The sequence below is a fragment of the Labrus mixtus genome, chromosome 3, assembly GCF_963584025.1.
Source record: "Labrus mixtus chromosome 3, fLabMix1.1, whole genome shotgun sequence".
NCBI lineage: Eukaryota > Metazoa > Chordata > Actinopteri > Labriformes > Labridae > Labrus > Labrus mixtus.
In genome coordinates, this window is record NC_083614.1 from 8777257 (window position 1) to 8795298 (window position 18042).

The window sequence follows — 18042 nt, forward strand, 5'->3', positions numbered from 1 at the left end:
ATGGTGAAATCAGTCTTGAATTCCACTTAGCCGATGCACTGACTGATTGGGGAATTAGCTTGAATGTTATTTTGAATGATGTGCTTGAAACTGTTTTCCGACAGCAAAAGAACAAAGCATTAAATGTTCTTAAATTTAAGAGGGTTTTCTATCTTTAGAATTGAAGAGGTCATAATGTTGACGGAAGACTGAAGCGATTCACATCAAATCCAAACTTCTGTGCTTATTTATTCAAAATCTGTCAAATAATTTGGACCCTCCCTCACTAGTTCATCATGTGTGAAAACAAAGATGCTCTGACTGAACTGATTTACTGTGAGTACATGCAATTTGAAGCGGGCCGATGCATCAATACAACGCAATACTCCAAAATGAGATGAGCAGATATCCAGGATTTTGGTTGTCATAATATAAGATGTTACCTAAATGTTTTGTCTTTTCACAGCATTACTGTTAAAGGAAAAGTTGTCATTATTAGACTCTTCAGGATGTGTGACGTGAAACAGGCATTGATTTACCTGCCTGGTACTTATTGTCATGCTCCTTATGATCATCTCTAAAAAAAAATCATACCTTCTAAAAGAAACAATACACATTTTCAAACCAATACACACTTTTGAAATCAAGATAGTAATGTTTGTTGTTGTTGATTTGGCAGCCTTAGTTAAACAGGTAAACCCCATAAGGTCCAGTAAGACAAGGAACCACCATCCTTTCTTCAAGGAAAGTGCGTCTATTTAAAAAAAATCTGGGGTTTTATCCCTATCGTCCCCCTTCATACTCTGGAATATTGTGATAGTAAACCTGAACTGAGAGTCAACTACAAACAACATATGACCTGTGTTGTACCACCCATGATGACCTGTTTATTCAGTTCTGTCATTTATGCTGTAAAAAAAAAATATATATATATATATATATAAGGTCTGATCAGAAGGCATCTAAGAATATTTCTGGGAAGTGGGAATAAAATAAAAAAACATCAGTGCTTCCCCCAACGACCCCGCCCGCCCCCCTTGAAGGTCAAGTAAAAAAAAAAAAATAATAATATTTTAAATTATTTATTTTTTTAGATTTCTTTTTGGGCTTTTTGTGCCTTTATTGTAGAGATAGGATAGTGGATAGAGTAACGGATGAACACCAAGATTCCTTCAAGTGTTTGTGTCGGCGTGTGCTTGTATTATGCTTTTCTAATCTTCTGACTACTCAAATGATGAAAGTCGCACCTACACACTCACACACTGATGGCAGAGGCTGATATACAAAGTGACCATCAGAAGTAAATGATCCATTCATACACATTCATACACCGCCGACGAAGCAGCGGGAGTAACTTTGGGTTAAGGGTCTTGCCCAAGGACACATCAGACATGTGACTGCAGGAGCTGGGGATTGAACCCTCGACCTTCTGGTTGAGAGACGACTCATTAAGTCAAAAAGATAATATGTTACCTGCATTTAGATACGGAGGACAACTTACTATTCTTTAGGCACACAAGCATTAAACCATTTTCTTTCTTTGATTTTTTTTTCCTGAGAAACTGATTTATGGATTGCTGTTGGGATTTCAAGGGAATTAAAAAAAACATTACAAATAGTCGTTCTCATCAACATGTGAACCCTGGCTTTACTGTCAAGCCACGTTCATTTTCAAAGCCTTATGACATATCTCAGTGTTTCTTTTTAAATTGTGATGACAAAAGCAACAATTTCCTCGCTCTTTAACAGAAAAATGAAAACACATTTTTCAGCGTTGAAAAGGTTTCAGTTGGAGCAAAAAAGAGAAGAACATAAAGTTGTGAATTTGACAAAGATACAGCAAGAGACGAAACGTCTAGTGGATAAAACAAAAAAGCAGTTCCTTGTTTATTTTTGAAGTTCAAAGCCAAAGATTTGACATTGAGATGAAGACAAACTGCAATAACAGCTTACTGTATGTCATCGGTGCAGCCAAAGACAACAAAAGTGATATCTTCAATAAACCTAGTTAAAGTAAAACACGTTGTATTAATCTTGTGTATGAAATATGCTCTTAAGTAAACTTTCTTTACGTAGTGTTCACTAATGTAGGTATAAGTGGTGCTTACTACAAATCTGTCCCTGACTTTATAAATGATCTATCCTTTAAAATCCGAGAGCGTTACAGTGTGTTGGGAGATTTTTGTGAGTGAAACACAATACATCTAAAATCTCTCCACATCTCATTTCTCATCTCATTTGGACGTCTTTACAATCACGGCAGACATGCCGCATTACAGTAACTAAAGGAATCCTGGGTACTATGTCATTGATTGACTCTAATAGGTTACGGTAAATCACAGTTTTTTTTCCCCTCATCAATTACTCTCATTTATTTAGTGGACCATAACTCTATTTGTGAATGAAAACCTTATTCAGAAGACAAGAAAAATTAGCTTGTGGGTGCTGGGTTGTTGGAAAAGGAAGAAAATGAGGTGTCTAACCCAAAGTGACATTTACAAATTACCTGTTAATTTCAACTGGGTTGAGGGATGATAGGACTGAATTACACTGACAGGAGGGTAACCGGGTAATGAAAGCCGAGTCTGTAGTGGACGAATGGGTAACCTGCACTTAGAGACAAAGTGAGTTTATTCCATGTGAGCACCTCTAGTATTTTCTTATCTGAACTGTATTCTGTCCACAGCAACCTGAGGGGCTTGTGCCAGCCTACAATCTACTTTTAGACCAATTAAGCGGAGGCCGGATGATGAATAGTTACAATCAGGCTTGTTTCAGAGGCCGGTGCTCAGGAGGATACTAACCATGCAGAGAAAGTGTGAGAGAACGTCCAGGTGTCAGAGTGCAAGGTGAAGTGGCGAGACTTACAACAGTGTCACCTTGAATCTGTCTCTGCTAATGTCTGCTGGAGAAAAAAAAAAGTCCCTCTCAGTGCTGAGACAACAAGCACGAAAACTGGTGTCCTACACCCCCGCCCCCCGTGCCCAGAGCAAACATTAGGGAAGAGAAAACAGTGCCAAGTGGAAACGGGTGACATTTGAATTGAATACCTCAATAATGGATGCAATCTCTCTGTAACCTCCATTTAGCTGGCAGAGCCAGAGCGGCACAAAATCAAGACAGAATCCCTCAGGTCAATGGAAACAGAGGACGTTGGTTAATGATGCCTGTACTCCTCTGAAAGCATCACGCTAGACGCAAGAGAGGAGATAAAAGCAGCCGTGCCTAAAAGCAGCCGTGCCTATAAGCAGCGGACAGAATGTACATTTCTGAAAGGTTTCCTTTAGATCCAGATTCCAACAATCCTACCATGCTCATTTGATACTCTGTATTTTTGTACTAGCACTTCACTAGATTAGCTTTCCATGAAACAAGGATCTTATCTGACTCAGTTCAACCTGTCCTAGACGAGCAACTTTAGCTCCTGTCCCTATAAGGCCCACCTCTCAAGAACTCTTGGTCTCCTGATTGGCCATCACTCTGTAAGCCTGCGAGCTTTCGGTAAAAATGTTATCCCACTAAATTTGTTCTGTATTAATATGATAAGATTGGAAATAGCAACTTTTCATTGATCCCAGATCCAACAGACTTATTAGATATTTATTATTTTATTTTATGGATTTAGCTTTTATATTGCAAGCTTGATATCACACGTTTTTATAAATGCAACATTTAAAAGTTGAACATGGGAACATATCTTAAAGCCAAACTTTTCTATATGAATACCCGTCTGATTTCATGACAACTTGTCTCATCAAAAGTATTCAGAGATCTTCTTTCCCCAGCCAAAAGCTACAATATGAGAAATGTATCATGATCTTTGATTACCAACAACTCTCCTGTACAATAAGGTCAGCCACGATGCTCTGCTATATGTGCTGCAGACAGTGCCTGGAGTACTGTTAACTATAAAGAGGCAAACACTCTCTGCTCGACATATTACAGAATGAAGCCTTTTCTAAATCACCACCAGCATGTATTAGCATAAAACACTCGCAGAAAATGTTGTTTAAGTGATGCATAGCAACAAATATTAACAACAATATCGACATATTTGAGTCCATACAAACCAATTATTCTTAACTAATACAATGGTCATGTTGTAATGCAAACGTTAATGAACCAGGACGGTTTGAAAGTCCTCTGGCTTGACCTAAACTCACAGAAGAACAAGCTTAACATCTTTTCAGAGCAGTCTAAAGCCTCGGCTTTTTGCTGACTTTCTATACACTTCTATAAACCGGTTATTCAAAACGCTGTCCACCTTTGAATCGAACATTTGATATCGCTACATACTACAGAAAACAAGGCAAATGCGTAATTGTGCCCCTTCAAACATAACTTTTTAGTTGGTTTTGTGCCGTCCTGTTTTCCAGCTTCTCTCATTGGTCAGTAGTTTCTTACACATGTGAGAGAAAGGAAGAAAGACACAGAGAAGGAAAACGAGAGATAAGGTCAATTAGGCCTGTGTTCTGATTTGCTTCAAAAAGGTCACCCAAGTCTTCACAGCAATCTTACTATTGTAGGATACTTGCTGGAAACTCCTTAACAATCTCTGCTGCGACTAGACTCCACCCTGACCTCTTTAGAGAGGCCGACCCAGCTTCTCCCTCACTCTCGTCTGACCGGAGAAAACTAATGAGTGTGAGGCTGTGGGTAAAACCTAATGGGGCTCAGTAGTTTTTGCTCCGGGCTGACTGCTGAAAATGAACATTTAACCACAGCTCCAGTAATTGAAAAAATGACAAGCAGTACATACAGGCCATTGCCCCACACAAGCACACTCGCACACACATAGCGCCCAAATTATTCTGATTATTTGCCACCTCCGGATTAGAAGCGCCTCTCCACACTGTCACTTACATCAACAACCAGGAGAAGCATCAGAATACACAGGAAGAAAGCAGAGATGTGGAAGTAACATCAATTAAAATGAGAGTGTTAGCCTCTAGTTATGCCAGATATGGAGTAAGCGCAGAAAGGCAAGGTCTTGATGTTACACAGAGCTAACTGTGTGGAGGCAGGCTGCACAGTAATAATAAGCTCCATCTACAGGGAAGCTTCTCAGGAATAAAAGCATCAACATTCATCTCTCTCTCTCTCTCTCTCTCCCTCTCTCTCTCTCTTTGAAAAAAAAAACATGAAATGTTACTCAGAGTTTTTCTCTGGGATTAACTTTGCTCACAGCTCCACCTGCTTGTCATATACTGACACTGACACATGTGTCTCTTCAAAGTCAGACTGCGATGATGTTTTATGTAACCTTTGACACAGGAAAGAGTATGTAACCAAACACATAGTAGCCCCAGCTCCATGGAACACACCATGAACACCTTAAACACATCATATCAGCTGAGGTACCTGCAGACCCCCATGGATGTACTACCTGTCATCTCTAGCTGCTGCTATTCTTTAATTCAAATTATGTTATTGCTTCATTATCAATTGTTTTTTTCACGACTTCAGATCATTGTGCTTTAAAGAAAACAACAATGATCCAGTTTCCATGGTGACACCAATCAAAAGCACCCTTTTACGCCTCATTCAGTTTTAATTAATTGAATTTTTTATTGAGTTCATGTTTGCCATGGGTTGTAATTTAAAGTTTGACACACTATCGGGGGAGGAAGGGGAACTTTGTCAGTCATTTTGAAACACATCTTAGTTTTTTTTTTTTTCTCCTACAATGTAGTTTTACACGGCAGGCTTATTGTTTCTTTTAAATGAAAATTACTCTTATTACATGACATGAACTGAATGACTAATAATGTTAAAATCATTTTTTTCTGATGTTTGTAATTTATAGCAGTTTTTTCATTGGATACTACTTTTATGTTAAATATGTCTCCATCAAAGATAGGGCGGGGAATCTTTTGGTGTCTCACGATTCAATTCGATTTTGATTCGATTTCGATTCTTGGGGTCACGATTCGATTGAGAATCTATTTTTGATTCAAAACAAATCTGGATTCATGATTCAAACTCTATGAATTAGTACATACTTCAGGATCTACTCCAGTCATCTGTGAGACTGGATGAATTTCTTGTTTCTCCATTTGGCACTCTACTAAGTTAAAGAGCTAGCCAGACCAAATTAAATCTAAACATTGTTTTGGGCACAGCTCATTTTTAATTGAAAGCTAAATGCAATAAATACATTATAATTAAAATGATTCTGACTTAAGCTTACTCGTGACAGCCTTTAGAATAAATGTGCTTATTTAAAATAACTGTTAAAGTCAGCGTGCGTTCCCAGCTTCTTCCAGACTTGCAGACATGGGATCAGCTCATATCCATCTAACTGTGTATCCTGAAATGTTTATGTGCAATTCTAAAGGGATATATCTTTTTTTTAAGCTGGGTTGTATGAGGTACTGGTCAAAAGTAAGTGTATTAGACACAGGAGGTGTTGATCAGCATGGCTCTTTGAGAAACTGGTATGAGGACTAGAAGCTAGGCTATACACGCAGGTCTGCTTTTAACCAGTATGACTGCTAATTCTATGTAAAAGTGATCTATTAACAATGTATGTATAAGTCTACACTACAGTAAGGGATTTTTCGGTGCATTACTTTGCCATTAGCAGGCCTCTTTGTTTTTAGCATGACTTCAGGATGCCACATGTTCCTCTGCTGGTTTCTCAATAAGGACGCCATGATGACTGCCACCTCTTGTGACATATACACTGACATTTGACAACCACCTCATACAACCCCACTTACAAAAACAGAACTATCCCTTTAAGGATAAATCACTCACTGTTTTATTTGGAAATGTATCTTAGTGATTACATCGGCTTTGTTGTTGTATAAGTTGTGGGCTACCTCAGGAGGTTGTGGTCATTTCACATGAACAATATCAGAGTGATTAGAGCTAAATTATTATCTCAGACATTAACCAGATTGAGCAAGAGCTCTGAAACCACAATCCATCATAATAGTTGAGCATTATCTTAAATGTCCAATGGCTATCCCATTTATGAATGTTATGCTTGATGGATGATGGCAATTAACAAAATGTGATCTCCAAAGAGTTCTCAGAAACCCCCCTCCACACTCAAACACATGCCCACAGTAAAGGTAAAACGTAGCTTGGAGTCCTTCAGTAGATTCACCATAGCATTTGAATCTGAAGTCACAGTGAAAAAGGAAGCTATTGTGCTATCAGTTTAATTTTTAACAATAACCTGAAACAGATTTGATTGCTTAACTGTGATGTCGGTCACCCTGAGGGGTTTTTAAAGATGTTTGCACAGACCTGCTTTTGCGATTACCAGCAGTTGATCAGTCATATTTTACACCTTGTTCCAATGAAAACAGCATTTGTGCTGAACATCGTTTCAACCTGAAACAAAAGGACCTTGTTTCTGAAGCCTCATCGTGAAGATGGGAGTGTGTGCAGTCCAGGTCTGCTATCCAGAGACAACAAAGATCCCGTTCATATTACAATAGCAGTTCATTATTCCTGGTATTACTGATTCAGTCAGGGTAAAAAAAAAAGCTTCTTTCCAGTTCAAGTGAAAGATTGTTAATTCATCAATACTGTGTCCACTGGTTGGTATTTTTGGCCGACCGTAGAAACCATCCACTAACACACCATTTAAGGAGGGATAAAAAAGGTCATCTCTCTACATATCACTAGTTCAGTACTTATAAATGCTATATAGCCACCAAATGGCAGAAAGACACCAGATTACCAGCACATATGTAAATAATAAAATGTGTTTCTCTGCTGTGTAAATCATAATGGAAAAGGACATTTCTATCATTTTTTGGCTTAGAGACCAAGTAGACAAAATGATCCCTCTTTTCTCAAACTGAAATGTTCTTTCAGTTTTTTTTTTACCTAAACAAAACATCATGCTTAGAGACTGACATGAAACAACATTGCAGTCCGATTTTCAAGCTAACACACAAGAAGTTTTATCATTTAAAACATGGGAAATGTGTTTTTACAATAAAGAAATATTTCTTTCATAGTTTATCTACGTTTTACTTACTGGCCAACTCTCTAGCAATTAACATGTTTACGAGGAACCTAACATTTGGATTGTACGTTTTATAAGCCCCAAACAACTAAATGTTCCATTTAAACTTCAATCAGATAATAAATTAGTACAGAACAACACAGGAAAATGTACAAAGAAATAATGTTGACTGTGCTAACAAATCTTCAAATTTCAGGAACTGGAGGAAAGAGGAAGATTCCTCCCTGAATGAGGAACAGTTGACTCCAGTGGAAGTTTGCTGATCCAGTCTATTGTCATTTTTGTGGACTTGGACAAGGCCTTCAATTATGTATCACTATCTGGGCTGTTGCTATGAGCCACCCTGTCCGTGTATAACAAAATCGCTCCTAGTGAGTAGGGGTTGGTCCTAGTCACTGATTCTGTTTGTTTGTGATTTTTATGGACAGGACTTCAGGGCACAGCCAGGAAGGTAGAGTGTCCAGTTTAGGGACCTCTGATTGCATCACTACATTTTGCAGAAGACGACGTGGTTCTTCATCACACTGTGACCTCTAGCAGACACTAAAGGTTGCAGCTGAGTTTAAAGTGGTTGGAATGAGATTCAGTCCATCTTAATGTTTAACCATATTCAGATTAATGCTTTCAGATTGGTCGTATTCTTAGCTATTGATAACAATATATGTAATATTTTTAGGCCAATATATGCATCTTCTGAATTCAGATCAGGCTCAAACACACACACATGGGCCTTGAACACAATCAGTGTTTTTCAGAAAATTAGGAGATGTACATTTGAAACTGTTCTGCAGATGCGTTTTAAATAACTACCTAGACATTATTTCATTTCATTGTTCCACTTCCAGCCCTGACCTTCTTTTCCAAGCCCTCCACCTGTTTTTCCTCTCCTCCCACTCGATTGGAGCCTTTCCCTTGGCCTCTGTGGGGTCTTCATTACCGCAGCATATAGATGCTTCTGCCCTGTCTGCCTACTGTAATGAGGAAGAGACTCTGCATATGGACACCAGTTCAATGCAGACTGAAATTTTCTAAAGGAATGCTACCGAGGTTATGAGAGGTCAAGTGAGTGGGTGTCGGAGCCACAACACAGCTGATAATGATTCATTTAAATGTTTTCAGCGGCTCCTCCTTCTGTCTGTGCCTTCATGTATTATGGTCCTCATTCATAACTGTCAGGAGCCTACTCATCTGTAGCCCAAACTTATTTGGGTGAATTTCACACATAAAATGTATTTTCCATCGCAAAGAGGGAAGAAGAGAGAACTAATCTCATTTCTTTTGACACTTCCATATAATGATTTTTTTGGAAGGGTGGGGGATAATCCTTAGATGGATATGAGCCGATCCCATGTCTGCAAGTCTGGAAGAAGCCGGAAACGCAAGCTGACTTTCAGATGTACCCTCCAGCTTCTCCAACAGTTGTGGTTGGGGGAGTGGGACATGGGGAGTGAGGGGGTAAAGAAGAGGTAAGACACTAACAAGATCATGCATTATGAATGAGGTGTTGAGATGTGGGACGTGCAAAGCAAATCGGCCACTGTATATGCAGGAATATATTTTATTCCGCAAGCATTAGGACTTGAATGTGCAAGACTAGGTAATTAGTGAAAACAAAAATAGAGGGCCATAAAAAGGTGAGAATAGTAATGTTTTTGCTTTTATTATTATTGATAACATAGCTAGATTATCAGACCTTATTTTGCACATAAACCTGGACTAACTGGCATAACAATCCAAATTGATGATATACAGTTTAGTAAACACAGTGATTTGTCAACACGACTATAACTATAATAACTGGAGATGAGCATTGTTCTGTTCACAAGGACTTGAGTCATGTAAATCAGCCAATTATTGGCAATGCTATTGCTAAAGTTCTGGTAGGTCCATTTCATAAAATACATAAATAAAAAACAATACCACATGTATCTACCAGATCTTTTACTGTGCTGTATATATTTAGCATTTTTGTAGAAGCTGTGAAGTTGTTTATGCTGAGTACTTTCCTTATATCCCAAACACCAGGGACCAACAAGTTTGTAGCAGCCAATACTGCGTACCAATCTAAACATTGCACAAAAAGTAAGGAAATTTATGTTTGGTAGGTTATTTCTTTGTAGTAATAATGCTTCTTGGCAATAAATCTTACACCGTTGGAAAGCCTTTTTAATTCCCTTTTAAACGGTGCCACATTTGTAAGGAACGTACAAGAACAACACTTGTTGTTGAACAAGTTGTTATCATTACTCCTGCTGGATTTTTAATTGGTTGGAGAGGACTAATTGACACTAACAAGTGCAGCGGTGGTCCAAACTTTGAACTATTTTCATGTAAGAGCCCTGTGAGCGCCACAACATAAATGCAGATGATGGTGAAGTGTTTTTGTGGTGGGGACACTGAGTGCAAAAAAACAATGAACTGCATTGGTTTTGTATAGAAATTAGGCACTGCCAGTGCAAGAAACACCATCAGAGGACATAGTGCTAATGCTACATTTTCTGCTAGCACTATAATGTTGTTTTCTATTTTGTGATAAATTAACTCAAATAGGTGCATCACTGCACTGGGTGAGTTACAAACATACTCATCAACATAACAATGTTACTAGATAAATATGTACAACACTCATAAATTAGGATATTAGATTGTTGCATACACTGGTCGATACTGATACCATTTTTAAGACAGTACCGTTTGCTATACTTGTATTTTATTCTGTAGAAACGAGCAAAGCCTTCTTGAATTATCCTTGACATTTTCTGAGAAAGTGTATTAAGAGATTTTACCTTGTATGTGTTTTGTTCTATATTTTTAAATTAAACCAGCCAATAGCAGTTGGTGTTTGTTGATGTTTACAATAAGTTTCTAATATCTCTTTAGCTCTGGTAATCCGTAGGGTTGAACATCACAACATGAATAAAAATCAGTTATACAGTATGTTAAAATACAGGCTCAAGATGACCAAAAACAGGAAATCTCCTTGAAAAAAAAACATTTTGCCCTCCAGTGTAGACAGGAAGTTAGACACAATATCACAGAAGAGAGGTTTCTTGTGGAGAGAACAAGTGGATACACTTGGGATTAGCAGGTGGGGGTCAGTGTGGGCAGGAACATGTAAAAGTTGGGCTTGCAAATTGTATTGTTTTCACACAGTAACAGATGGGACACACACTACATTAGCTGACTTATCCAACAACCTAGTTTTCACACACTTGCCAAAGTAGGTCAACAATCAAACCACCTCTTGTTACTCTTACTTTCATGTATTAGAAAGGTAAAAATCATAAAGATAAATATCCACACAAACTCAGAAGCATCAAAACTGTTAGTGAAATGAATACCTAACAAAGCGTTACAGACACTAAGGACGTATCTGGGAAAGATGTCGCAAAAGAAAGCACTGCAACTCTGCTGCACGTTAGAGAGACAGTCCCAGTGGGAGAAATGAGACCATCTGCCCCTCTGCAGGTGACCGTCCCCGGATAGAGGATGGAGTTAAGCTGAGACAGCAAAGAGAGCAGCAGGGAAAACTGTCCTGCTATGAAGCTACTGTAGCAGGCAAAGCCCTGTAATAGGCCCACTACTGTTGTTTCTAGAGTGTTACAGTGATGAATTTCATTTATACCTGACCATGTGCCACCGGGCCACACGGGCCACAAGCAGACTGCTCCCTTTGTTCAATGACATCCTTCGGGGTGTCTCACTGTCACTAGCTGAGAAGGCTAAAACAGTGGAAACATAACATCATAAAAAGGGTTGATTATTTAAAGATGAGGCTATAGCTGCTCTGAAAAAACAACAACACAAATTTAACAGTAAGTCCGCAGAAAAGACAAAGGTAGACTATGATGTTCAGGTAACAGTCTGGGAGATATTATTACACTGTTTGGCCGCCAAGTCTGATAGGCTCCAGAGCCTCGTAGACTTTCTGCACCTGATTCCTGCCTGAATAAACCAAAACCCAACTTCAAGCATCTTAGTGCTTTTTAAAGGATTCCATTGTATCAGAAATGCCATGCAAAAGATGCAGTTTTCTTACCGAAAGAGTGTTGGGAGAAAAAAGTCATTTTCCAAACCAATTATAAGAAACCACCTCAGCCTCACCCCCATGCACTGGCTCCACAATAAACCGCTTGAACTCCAAATGCTCATTATGCAAATACATAGCCTGAGGTAATGCAAACCTAAACAGCCAAAGCAAATTAGACGATACAATTCTGTAGAGTAAAGACACTGCAATTAACATCTTACTTAAGGATGTGACTGTATTTTGGATCAAAGGAGTGAGGGGCTGTGAGATAACCTTGTTTTGCTTTCATGTTTAGATATGCTGGTTGGACATATAATATATAATGTGCCCTGAAGGAAATATCTCACCTAGCATCAGGAAATCGTTGCTGATAGGAAGACTCGTGGCAATTTGACATGCTTCTGTTGTGACCAAAGGAATAAAGAAGATTATCAGCTACAAAAAGTAGGACAAACCTGGATCACTTCGTCATACTAAAGAACATGAGAGGAAAATATGTGTCCAAGAAGCTGAAACACGTTAAAGAAAACAACAGAATTAATTAGGCCAGGATTAACTTCAGGAACATAATTAAAGTCACCCTGTGGAGATTTCATTGTAAACAAACATTTGTTTTGTTTGCATTCAGCATTGTTTACCAAATGGTTCGTGTATCCTTAAGGCCTTACAGACAATCTAAATGCTTTCCACATTGCACAAAACATCGGCAATTGTACAGTCAAATCCCAAATAAGGGATCAACTCTGAGTAGGATCCAGACCCAAATTAAAAATAAATCAAATTTGTCTCAAAATGTCAAGATTCTTTTCATCTTCATAATTATTTATCATCAAAGTACATCCAAAGTATGAAGTGAAATATATTAAATTGTAGATAATGACAAAAATTGATGGGATCCTGTATGAAAACTTTGTACATAGCGGTGAAAATATCAAGAAAAATGATTTTCTAACCCTATCCCTATTGAATAAAGGGAGAGAAGGAATGTCTTTTGTTGTACTCATTTCAATAAAACCATAAAGAAACTGTCAGTGTAACCTGGACTGATGCTGAACATGAGTCCTCCATTTTCTTAGATCACCTGGGGTAAACAATTAGCTTTTTTCTTTGTTAGCATAGCTTTCATTTGTTAGCGATCTGAGAACATGTTCATTTCTCAGTGCTCTGATATCAACAGCTCTGTTCAAAGACTGACTCTATTAGGTAAAAGCATGTTATTTCTGTACATGTTGTAACCTCCTGTTCCTCATTTGACTACATCAGCTGTAACATTACCGTAATAACATGTCTTTTTAAAAAAAAACATCATCTCTGATAAAAAACCCACCCACCCATTTGTCAAAACAGAAATCATCAAATATGGTCTCCATTGAATCCTAATGCTGTAGGATGATGAGCTTGTATTTAGTAAATGGAAGATGAATCCACAAAACAACAGACCTTAATGCACATCATCCTTTGATGGAAACATCTGTGAATCATTATGCAAACTTAGGTTAATTCTTTAGAGTTCCATTCATTAAGGCATATTGTTAGTTTCAGTGGCTGAGCCCTTATTATCGTGCATTTAGGAAATGAGGCAAATAGAAAAGGCATAAGAGCCCAATCAATAGCTCTTTTCATTTGGTCTTAATGGCCACGTCCCCCCCCCCCCCCCCATGGACTAAAAGGAACACAGGGGAGGTTGGTGTTACAACTATAAAATGAAATTTCTCTGCAGGAAAAAAAAACATAATAATGCCTCCTATCCCCTTTCTGCATATTCCTATAACATTCTGCCAAATTGAGTATGGATTTAACATCAAAAGGTTACATGAATTTTTCAAATGAGATATTAAAGTCAATATTTCAAGCAGGGGATATTTCAATTCAGGGGCTTATAAGATAGGTGCAGTGTGCTAAGATGAGCTGGCTTTGCAGGCCTGGCTGCTGTTTAGCAACTAAATTTACTCGCAGGGAGAGTTAAAACCAGGGATTCAAATGTCAAACATGGCACGAAACATAAAAAAAAGCATAAAAATCGCTCCCCTTTAAAAGAAAGTGAAAACAAATGTGTACATTACCACACGACAACACAGGCTAAGACATCTCCATGGGGGAAAGAAGCAATTAAGGACTCAATGATATCTACATTACTAGCGAAAAGAAATCCTGAAGAAAAAGGGACCATTGTTGCACTAAATTTGGCAGGGCAGTGACAATAAACTAAAAGATGTGATCGAAATATCATCTGACCATGCTTGGATTTATAACAAATATAATTTAGAATCTAAGGCCGAGGTCTCTTTCAACAAGATATTTTTGTCATGCCATTATTTTCCTTTATTAGATAGGACAGCTGAAAAAATACAGGATGTGTGGGGAGGAGAGATTAGGGGATGACATGCAGCAAAGGGCCGATGTCAGATTGTAACCCCCAGCCGCTGCAATGAGGACTTAAAGCCTCCGGACATGGGGCATGAAACATCACCACTAGGCTGCCAGCGCCATGGCCATGGTCTCTTTGAGTAAACCACCAGCAGCAGCTTCTATACTGTGAGTGTCATCATTAAATGGCTTTTCTTAAAATATATCTTTAAAATACTCAAAAAAGTGCTTTATTACAACCTTCAGAAAGAGTTGTTTTTTTTATTATTACTTGATCATTACCTGATAGAAACTGGACTGCATTTTAAAGATCATGATATAGCATTATTGAGTTCGAGCCATAAATGAAGAATAAGGCTTTGATGTCACATAAGAATAACAGGGGCTTTTATATCGAGGTGTAACAAAGACACGTATATATAGATACACGTTTATGGAGCAGAGAGCGGACTGAGTGGACTGAGTCAATGAAATGGGTCTCCCCATTAACACACAACAAAGAAGATCACAGTGCAAGAGAGAGGTCCATTATATGCTGTTTGTAATCAGGCTCTGAAATCAAGTCCTAATCACAGAAATGATACTCATGAAACCCCGAACACAACAGCTTTCAGGCCAATATTATCCCCTTATAATATTACCACAGCCTTTTAATGGACTTGTTACAGACCCGACCACTATTGTCCGTGGACGCATGAATTAATCTTGTTGAGCAAAGCAGAATCCCGTCCCTATTCTCCCAGATTAACAGCTGTATTTTCAATATGGCTTTCACTGGCTAATTAGCTGACTCTAGCAATAAGTGATTCAAAAGAAAGTTTTTACCTCCTCTCCATCAGTGGGGGTATTCTTGAGGGAGCAGGTCGTGGGGTGCCCCTCTTCCCAAAATCCTCCACGCCTCATCCTTCATCTGCGGCTGCTCGTCATGTCCCGTCACCGGCACAGTTACACCTGAACACTCTGCTGCTGCCAAACACCTGGCTCCATCTCCCACTGTCCGAATGAAAAATAAGCATAATCTGCCTTTCTGAGTATCCAGCAAATGAGGGATTTCATGACAAATTGGGTGGAGGTTTATTATGCAAAAGGGGAAGACGGAGGAGAGACGGAGAGGAGCTAAAATAAAAGGAGCCGTTGTTAGAAAGGGAAAAAAAAAACGTGGTAATGACTTGTAAAATCTTGGCTTGGGTGTTAACTACTGCGGCCAAATTTAAAGTCCATGCTGTGTTTGGGGTTTGAAAGAACAAAGAGACAAGACAGTAACTCTTTATATGAAGATTTTTACTTCATTTAGGTTCAAATAAAAACATCTCAATTCCCTCTTGGTACACAATATGTGATGTATATTGAACTGAAAAACGTGGATCTGGTTTGTCTTTGAGCCTCGCACTAATATGGTGAGAGATATGCACATCTTCCTGAGGAGAAACTCACATTCACACTGAAATAGGACATTAACTGCCTCAATAGCTTGATGGATGTGTTTCTTAAAACTTAATTAGTGTGAAGATAAGTGGACGTTCAATAAATGTCTGGCAGTTGAATACAAGTGGCGTTCAAAAACAATTCAAATCACATAAAACTGAGAGAGCAAAGTAGGAAAAGAGTCGTGAAGAAGCAGGTGGAGTGAATGCAAATGCGGCATTTTGAAACACTTACAATAAAGCAGAGAGCTCTGACAGGTTGATTGTTCAGTGAAGGCCTCAAATTCAACATCAGTCTGGTTGTATTACATTTTTATACAGTTTGTCTTATCCAGAAAAGGGGACATTGATAGTTGATATTATACAAATGAGATTAAAGTGGATCTTCACTGCTTGTTTTCACTTTTAATTTGGGCTTAATAGCATTGTCTGCTTTGACTAGCAGCTGAATCAATCAACATTTAGTTACTTTGAAATCCCTTCACATAGACCTATTTGACTCTCTCTGTTTACATGCTTCCTCTTAATACAGAATACTAGGGAGGCATACCCTAATAAGGCTTTCACACTCTCAGAAAACTCCTGAACAACTCCTCTGATATTTCCAGGAGGAGCTGTACAGTATGTGTGAACACAAACAGCCACATTTTTCGCTCGACCTTCATGAAGAGTTTCTCCTGCCAGACGTCTAGTATTTTTCCGCAGCAAGACCGAGTGAGCTGATGTTAGAACGCCGCAGGATAATCTCTGGAGAATTCACCTTGAGCCAATAGGAGGGGGGAGTGACGTTCATATACTGTGACTGCTGCACGGTGCAAAGAGTGTATGCATGCGACCGCTACGATCTCCGTGCACGTAATTAAACGGCTGCATTCTGTTTTCTGCTCATCAGTTTGTTGTTCTCTGTTCATTGGTTGACATTGTGATTCCGCCAAACTACACTTAGCATTGATATTAAGACAAGTATTATCATTATAGCACCGTATAGTGGACTCTGGTGCTTGTTCTGCAACTTCCACGTCTTCTTTTTTGCGTCATACCTCAGAAATGTTTTATGTAAAAATCGAGATTCTTATCTTCTGAGATTTTAAAAATCGATTTTATTTTGGACTAATCAGTCACTCCCTGCTAAGTGCTAAGGCTAGCTCTTTAACTTAGTAGAATATACTTGCCAAATGGAGCAGCAAGAAATTCAGCCAGTCTCTCAACCATGAATCCAGAATCGTTTTGAATCAAAAATAGATTCTCAATCGAATCGTGACCCCAAGAATCAAAATCGAATCTTAACGTGAGACACCCAAAGATTCCCAGTCCTAGTGCATATGTGAAAACAAATTAAGCATCCTAGATCAATGGTTATCAGCCAGGCCCGGTTTGTAAAGTGCAAAGCGACTTAGTTTGGTATGTATGGAGAAAAAGGAAACGCTCTGATCTTCAAGTTCACTCCATGGAGTATTTGCAAAGCGTCCTTCTCTGTAAGTGACCAAGTAGGTTATTAAGACAGCACTCAGGAAGTTAAACAAAGCAGTGGAGCCTGTGTTACTTATATTTAAAACCTTAAGCAAACAGGGGATGAATAAATATCAACTTCAGGAGGGCCGGAGACAGGCAAACAACAGGAGGGAAAATGGCTTCACTCGCAAAATGGGACGTTTAAAAAAAATTGCTGACATCTAAAAGGCAATTGAATTTGCATACCACAAACTTTCATCTGGGGGATGTGAAGAAAGACTCCACACCACAGGATTCATTTAATATTTAATAAATTAGAAACAGTAGCTATGGCTAATTAGAATTTGCACATTTACAAATCAGCTCTGATAGCAAAACAAATTATGAAATATAACGGTGCTGTGTAGATTACCAAGGGAAAATCAGATGATAGACAAAGCAAATGGAGTATCACTAACAACATACTGTCAGAACACATCACACAGCTAATCCAGTTAGAGGGGGACGCCATAGAGGCTTTGCTTTAAAATATTGATACGCTATTCGGTAAAAGCTTTTTTTCTGCATTCAGAGTCCATTGAGTCAAACACTTGCTTATTGCTCATGGGTCATTAGCCTCTCATCCTCTGCTGCTTGGCCAGTTTGCTTTGAAAGAAAGCCTTGTGATTAAATGAATGTGTTTACTCTGGTACTCCATTAGAGGAGGTCTGGAGGCTTGCAGTGCTATTGTTTATATTAAGGGTACAAAGGCAGGCCGTGCGTAAACTGCTGTTGTATTCATTATTAGATTACTTCCTGGTGCG